The 8,018-nt window shown below is 44.3% G+C and overlaps 1 pseudogene; it reads left to right on the forward strand.

Annotated features, from left to right (window-relative positions):
- The first annotated feature begins 214 nt into the window (after positions 1–214).
- On the forward strand, positions 215–1,454 carry LOC146192581 (uncharacterized; annotated as a pseudogene).
- The last annotated feature ends 6,564 nt before the right edge of the window (positions 1,455–8,018 follow it).

Here is an 8,018-nt window from a genome sequence, read left to right on the forward strand (position 1 = left end):
GGGACTTAGGTGCTCCCCGCAAAAATCGGAAATGCTTTTTTACCAACCAAAGAGGAAATCACGGTCGGATCCCCCGCGGATATCTCTTAAGGCTCAGGGACTCGATATCCCGACGGTGGACAGGATTAGAGCCTTAGGGCTGTACATTCAAAACAACGGTTTCAATAGAGAAACAATAAAAAAATTGGAGATATGCGCGCAACAGACTATTCGGCTCATCCGCAGAATCGCAAATAGGCGCTATGAAAGAAACGAATCTAATCAGATTAGTTCAATCCTTTGTAGTACGTAAGATTGCTTACGTAGCTCCTTTCCTTAATCTGAAGGAAGCGGAGAAGTCCAAGCTGGAAGGGATCATTCGCAGAAGTGTCAAGCAGGCGCTGGGTTTACCAATTCGGACCCCCACCTTCAAACTTTTAGAACTAGGTCTTCACAACACACTGGATGAAATTGTGGAAGGCGTGACAATCTCGCAGTACGAAAGGCTGTCGGGAAGCGTTACAGGCAGGAAAATCCTAGCGAAACTAGGAATAAATTACGAGAGTCAGCGAGGTCCGAAAGTGGACATGCTTAAGAGTGTGCGCGATAGGCTGATGATCCCACCACTACCGAAAAACATGCATCCCGTCCACAAGGATCGCAGAGAGAAACGGGCTGAAGCCCTCGGCAAATGTTTCAAAAACTATCCAATAGAAGACGTGGCCTACGTGGACGCAGCTAATTGCGGGAAGGGGAGAATGGTGATAGCGGTAGCTAGCGCCGAGACATATCTCCGAGCCGGCGCCTCGATCACGACGGGCAGTCCCGAAATTGCAAAAGAAGCCGCCATCGCACTTGCAATAGTGGGCACGGATGCGTCAACGATAGTCAGTGACTCAAGGTAGCAGTGATGAACGTTGCCAAGGGGAGGGTCTCCCCTCTGACGAACGGAATCCCGCGGACTGCAAAGGACGACCGCAAAATTCGCATAGTCTGGACACCTGCACATGCATCCCTGGCTGGAAATGAAGCAGCTCACGAACTGGCTCGAGGTCTTGCTTTCCGAGCCAGTGGCCATACCGAGGGCTTCGCAGACAGGGATCGTCTTGTGTGTTACAGAGAGATCACACAACATTATAGGCTTAATCGAACGAAGTACCCCGGCGCTGATAAATCATTGACAAAGAGTCAGGCCACCTCTTGGCGCCGTCGCCAAACATATGTTTCCGAACCCGGTTATGTGTAGTCGTTATTATCCGGGACAATATTCAAACGAGTGTAAGCAATGTAAGGCCAAAACGAATCTCAACCATATTCTCTGGATATGCCCTTTTGCCCCCCTGGAGGGACAAAAAATAAAGTCACTAGAACAATGGGAGGCTCTCCTACTCAGCTCCGATCCGGAGACTCAAACAAAAGTCGTCCAACTGGCCGAAGACGCCGCCAGGAGCCAAGACCTTCTGGCCGTCGTTTAGGCGAGGGGCCTATATGCCCTTCAGACTGTTGGCAATAAATGTTTTACAATCCAAAATTCACTATATCTGCATGTCTAGGATGTAACAAATAACAACCAGTGACAATTATTTAAGGCCAGTGTGACTGTATTGCTGGTCTGGTCGTGCTCATATGGGGCGTGTTTACTCAACAACGCGGAGCAGTTCCTGATGGTCTTTCGATTACAGTGCAAACGTCCTATTTTTTCCCCACGTATTTTCCCTGCGGTGATTACGCCCATACAGAAAGGCTTAAGGGGGCTGGTTTCCCGGTTATGATTATTTGTGGGGTCGCAGAGTCTCTGCTTCAGAAAATGAAAGGGAAAAAAAGAACGGCAGATTAGTTGAGAAATAAACGCCCACAAGTGATCGCTTATATACATAGAGTTTGCGTACTGCCTGAAAAAGTTGCCAGGTAGGTTTGAGGTGCCAGTTGTGTTTTCTGCCCCCAAAAAACTAGGTGGGTTGTGTGCATTAATAGGAAGGAGAAAGAAAGCACAATGCGATAAGAAGTATGTAAAAAGTTTTATTGGATGTGGGGTATGAGTGTTTTATGAGATTCCGGTGACGTGCGGTAAAGTATATATAGGGCAAACTGGAAGATGTATCAATGATAGAATGAGGGAACACGAGAAGTCCATAGAAAATGGGAAGGGGTCAAATTTACCCCTGCACTGTCAGAAGTGCAAGTGTGAGCCATTGTTTAGCAGGCTTACTATTTTGGGGAAGAGTCGGGATAAGATGGCGCGCGAAATTTTAGAGGCGTACTGGATACAGAAGAAAGAAGAAAGATGTATTAGTGAAGCTTCGTTGAGTTTACGTAGAAAAGAATTTACTTTTAGTGAGCAATCTTCTTTAGTAATGCAAAGAACGAGTTTATTATCGGGCCTCAAGCTGTTATACTTGGATACCTCTCACGTATTGGGACCATGGTAGTTTAAACATTCTTTTTCCCTCAAGTACATGGACTTCATTGCTTCGTAGACATGTTGACAGGTTACAGTTTTTTTAATACTTAGGGACTTCACAAGTGCTGTTTTTTGGATGGACATGTTGGCAGTTTATAGTTTTTTCAATACATACGGACTTCACAAGTGATGTGTTTTGGATGAACATGTCCTACTGCACATGTGTGGTGGTGGTAATTAGTGTGTGACTATGTGACTATGTGGTGGTCTTTGTGATTGTCCAGCGTGGTATTAGTTTCAGGGCAAAGCAGAGGTGCGGAGAAGCAAATGAGTGTAGAATTGGTGACTGCCATGCTTGAAAGATGTTTATGTTCTGCGGGGAAGAAAGTGCCAATATCCCCTTGGCAAAGAAGAGGGAGATGAGAAGATGTACTTGAGTGTAGAAGAAGAGGAGCGGTGAAGAAGAAAGGTTTTCAGATCCATATTACAGTTGGTAGTGTGCGCGTGTGTTGTGTCTCTTCGCTTGTGTTTGTGTTTGTTGCGCCACATTTCTGGGTATTACTGCAAACCCCTTTTCTAAACTACGAAAAGCTGTGAAAAGACGGTTAAGAGAGAGAAACAAAAGGCAAGAAAAAAAGGATTTTTCAAATATTTTCACAAAACTCGAAATAAAAACCATAGACCAGATTACACGCTCGCAATGTTCGAAGTGCGAAACGAAACTAAGTCCATCAAAATGCATTTCAGTGCAGTGTTTATACTTAGGACGTTGCAAGGAAGTTTCATCATTTGCTTTGCGAAAGACCACTGTCTCTATAATTCCGCACCATCGTCACCCTTGCATACGTCCACAGAAGGACACATGTCCTCTTATTGGTCTGTAGTTCTTCCCTGCCCCAGCCACGGCCGTCGCAATCCTGCGAAATGCCTGCGCACCTTCGAAGAAAAAACTTACACGACAACGACGAAGGGGCAGGAATGAGCAGAACACCACAGGTCTGCGCCTGTGGTGTTCTGCTTGTCCCTCCTCCTTCGTTAATGTTGTGTAGCGGTGTTTTCCTATTCTTCGTGCATGAACCAACTAGCCAGCAAGAACGTTCTTTTATGCCTATGCATGCATTTCTGCATAAACTACACATACGAATTTTACATATTCACAAACCTGTTAAATATGATGCCGGCACGCAAATACACAAGCGTGCTGAAGTTTACGAAAATCTAATCCAGCTACCCGAGCATCGGGGCGCCAGGTGTTGCACGATTTCACCCGTAATAGGAATGCTCACCTTCCTTACGAAGCTTGATGCTCCAGTAACGAATACAACTCTATCATCGTAGAAATCGGCAACTTGCGAGCCGCCATGTTCTCCAGCATTAATGGATGATGGCGGGGTTTGCTCTTGCTCGTTCCTCGTCATAGCTATCTCTTTTCCTCCTTATGGAGAAACTGAGAATTAACAATATTTAACGTAAAATTGAAGCAGGAACCCAAATGCACGAATAAGGCACTGAAATCTTCCAGAATAATACATTGGTTCTGGCGCTCTGCTTCTGAGAAAGCTGTGTTTTATATTCTAGAATGTCTACATCACCCTGCAATTCAGGCGAAATGCAGAAATGCTCGCCACGAAGTGAAATACCTTAAATTTAGGTAAACGTTCCCTCTAGGTAATCGACACTAACATGGAGACCTACACGACGCAATTTTTCACAGCGATCCCTGACGCCTTGACCCATGAAAGCGTATGATAAATATTCCCTGGAATTACTTTCATTAAAAATCGTTTAACTCTTTCGTACTAACCGACTTTACTTCCATGATCTCCGCAGCCTAAAGGGTATGCTCCAAATTCATTTTTATCTAATACTCGACGGTAAAATATTTAATATAAGGCCAAATGTCCCGTTTCGATCCGGTCTGTTTTACCAATAAGCAGCTGAATTCTGTCGGTACCCACCAAAACTGCAAAAACCCCGCGGTGCCCTCCACCCAGTTACCGTGCTGTTTGCCAATAAACGTACATGAGGAGGCACACAAAACAAAAGGTTTTTTTTTTTTCTAGTCACTTTCCTGGTCATCACAGGTTCATTCACCGCATTTAGAAACCCAGTCGGTACTGCCACAGCCCTTGCCACGCCTGCAGTACCACGTTTACAGCTGGAATATATTTCGGCCTCCGCATCAACCCCATGCCCACAGCTACATTTGGCCGGGGAGGCCTATACCTTGCATTATGGGCAATGTAATGCCTTCCACGTAACCCGCAGGAGGGCTCCCTCTACACCCATTTGGTTCGAAGCTTTGACTGCCATCTGTTGTTCGTAGCCCTGCAGAAGGCGGCTGGTCTAAAACTATCATGCACCTGCCTCGTCGTTTTAGAGTTGAAATGACTGTGCAGAGGACGGGGATTAAATTCCCTTGAAATAAAAAAAATGTTTATTACAGCGCAATTAAACGTGGAGTGCACCGCAGTCCGAAAGTTTGTTTCATTGTATCTTATTGTGCTCGTTCCAGTTGCCACTGTTAAGGTTTAATTATTTTGCGAATGAAATCCGGAGCACTGCGTTGCTTGTTCATTCTAAAGATAGAATAAAAAACAGCAATGAAAGCTATTCAAACGAAAATGTTTTATTACGCAATTCAAAATTTACCATTTTCCCCATGGGTTTTTTACAGCGTCATCTAAAAGCAACGGTTTTTTTCCCCTTTTTTTTTTCCGGAGTTCGTGAGTGTTTTAAATTCGACTTAATATTAATAGTAGCTATAACGAAAGGAGACGCTTGTTTAAGCGTCTCCTTTCGTTATAGCTACTATTAATATTTCAAAATTGTAGGAATCCTTTGATCACCTGAAAATTGTAATGCGATAGCATGTTAAGCAGTCACAGCCGATGTGCTTGTTGTCCCCCTGTATTTTACCACCTGTAGATGATTGCCACTCAAACCTGCCGCTACTGTTCTGGACTGCCGCAAACATGGTAATGCCATGCGCTCTCTCGGTGGATCAAAAATATTTTAATTTGTGCTTGTGTTGAGGTTATATTTTAAAGTCTCAAGGGGCCTTCCTGTTGCAAGAAATGAAGCTCTCATAATATTCGGCGGAGCGCGATCTTGCGATCTGCACATGCGCGACAATATATGAATGCATCAATTTCCGTTTCTCCCTTTGGGCTTTTTGCAATTGAGGATAGAAAAAAAAAATCATAAAACTTAAAGCTAGGCAATATAAAAGGCGGGTTTCGAGCTCTGACCCCTTTCAGCACCTACTCCCGTATTCTCGCGCATGCGCAAAACAAAAGATCGCGCGGCAGCGAATGTCTGAAATGAACTTAAAGGGCAACTCCAGTGGTTTTTTCATCATTTTGTGTTTTTAGTTGCATTACATTCCTCGGCATGTCCTGACTTCCACATAAAAAACCGTTTTTCGAAATTCCAATTAAAAGTACTTTTAAAAAAGCAAAAGAGCAAATCGAAACCGAAACGGCTATCACGGCCAGAAACGACGTCCCAGTTGACGAAATGGTGACGTCACAGTTAGTGTTAGAAAAACACTCGTCCGTGCATTGCATGGTGAAAACAAGAAGTATGGAAATAATGACGTACTGCATAAAATGTCTAAGGTAGTTCAATGTAAGCCTCACAATTTCATATTCACGCGTGACGTGGACAGTAACGCCGGTATACTGTTTGTGACGTCAGAACCTCAGTGTTGCCCGCGGAAATACTCTCAACTTAAGCCAAGGAAACGGCATATGTTAAAGCCGTGTCGCACGTGAACAGATTTTTGTACGGCGCCCAAAATTTTGTAGAAAGCGTCAGGACGGAGAACCTATGGTAAAATTTTACTATTATATTGGAATGTAAAAAAAAGCCTCGATAGTTGCCCTCTAAGAAGGACAGGACACAGTCTGCCATCGTCACATTGTGACGTCGCACACAACATGATATGTGCGTAATAAATAACACAGAAAAACAAAAAATAGCATGGTGTTGCTAACATGATAGGACCCACAACAAAGCGCGTAGGGCCACTTCCCTGGCCTCTCCATTTGCTAAGCCATAGCCACAGCCTAATATCGTATATGTTAGCCCCTTGCACCTCCATTTATGCGAAATTCAGTGCCAAAGGAAGACCAAGCAGGCCCTTGCACGTGCAAGCCAACATTTGAACGCGTGGCTGCATCAGCTGGTTCAGCCGTGCTGCGCCCCAGACGCTATAACACCTTTTCAGGCAGCTGTACGTGGTTGCTATGAAAAGAGCAGGGATGCTGACCAAAGCTTGCCGCCTGCGCTCCTGCACTAGCTTCATCCCATCACCGCATGCGTATTAAAGGCAAGTGCAAATTGTATCACCTTCACTGATGCCCTATGTCGCTAAGTTTATCTATCTCTGCTTTTTTTTCTTCTACTCCTAGTGGGACACCTTTACTTGTGAGCTCCAAATATATAGGTTTTTTGGGAGGCAAACTGCAAAAATACTATAAATCAGGCATTTTTTCTCCCACTCCGACCAGTGTGATACCCCTACGAGAATGATGATGGCCTTGCGGCGGTATGTGGCTTCGTTTTTGCACACACTAAATGTTACAAAAACGTTTGGAGGGATCACCATAGATTTGCTACCGGTTCTCGAAATAAGTGTATTTCCTTATATTGCCTACATTATGCGCAACCTAGCGTGCAGAACAGGCTCAAGTTCCTTGCCACTTTCTCAACACTTAATTTCAAAGCTGTGATGCAAAGGCATGATAATGTAAAGAGCATTTTAATCGCCAATTTTTATCTTGGGTCTATTGCACATTTTGAATTAAGAAAAAATAATGACCGACTACTACAAAGCTTGGCAATGCAAACTTTCAGCGCAGCTATTCAGGTATTTTAAGTTTGACACCTGCTAAAGACGACAAATTCGAGAAGCATGTTTCTATATACCCTTAGCTGGAGCCTGATCTTTACATTGTCCCTCCATAACCATCTTTTGAAATGTCATTCAGTCTTTTCACAGCTCTTGATTGATAAAAAAGACGAGGTTTCTTTAAACCTGCCTGCTCCTCCGCCATTTCTTCAAACCCTCGACTCGAAGGACGCGTGGGTGACATTTGCACGTTACTGGTTTACCCAAACATTCATTGCAGTTGATTTGCGCATTGACAACCACAATCTTTTATTTTCCAACCCGAGGTTTCTTAAGGTCCCCCTGTAAGGGCATGATGCGCCGCGTTACTGTCTGCAGCTCCTCTTTCTGATTTAAGTCTTCGTTCATGCACTTTGCTACTACTCACTAAATCAGGACTAGCTTACATTGCGACCCACATCCTCTCAAGTATACATATAGAGTCTTAAGAAGTCACATTACTTGACAGACTACTCGACTTAGTTATAAAGCCCGTTTTAAACAAAGCGTCCTAAAGTCACTGCGCACCCTATAGGGGTTGCATCTCTGTCTCAGGATCCAAGGTTTCCGGTTATGATTCCCATGTCACCTTCTGTTTAACAACTGCCGAGTCGTCAGCTGGACACAGGGGCAGGAATCTATACCACCTCCGTGAATGCATTTATATCACCTGCCAACTCAAGCATGCCAGGTGCACTCTCATAATCAACCTTTCGCTAACAACGCCCAACCGCCGACCTTTCT

This window comes from Amblyomma maculatum, chromosome 4 (assembly GCF_055883805.1).
Source record: "Amblyomma maculatum isolate TAMU_Amacu chromosome 4, ASM5588380v1, whole genome shotgun sequence".
Taxonomy (NCBI): Eukaryota; Metazoa; Arthropoda; class Arachnida; order Ixodida; family Ixodidae; genus Amblyomma; species Amblyomma maculatum.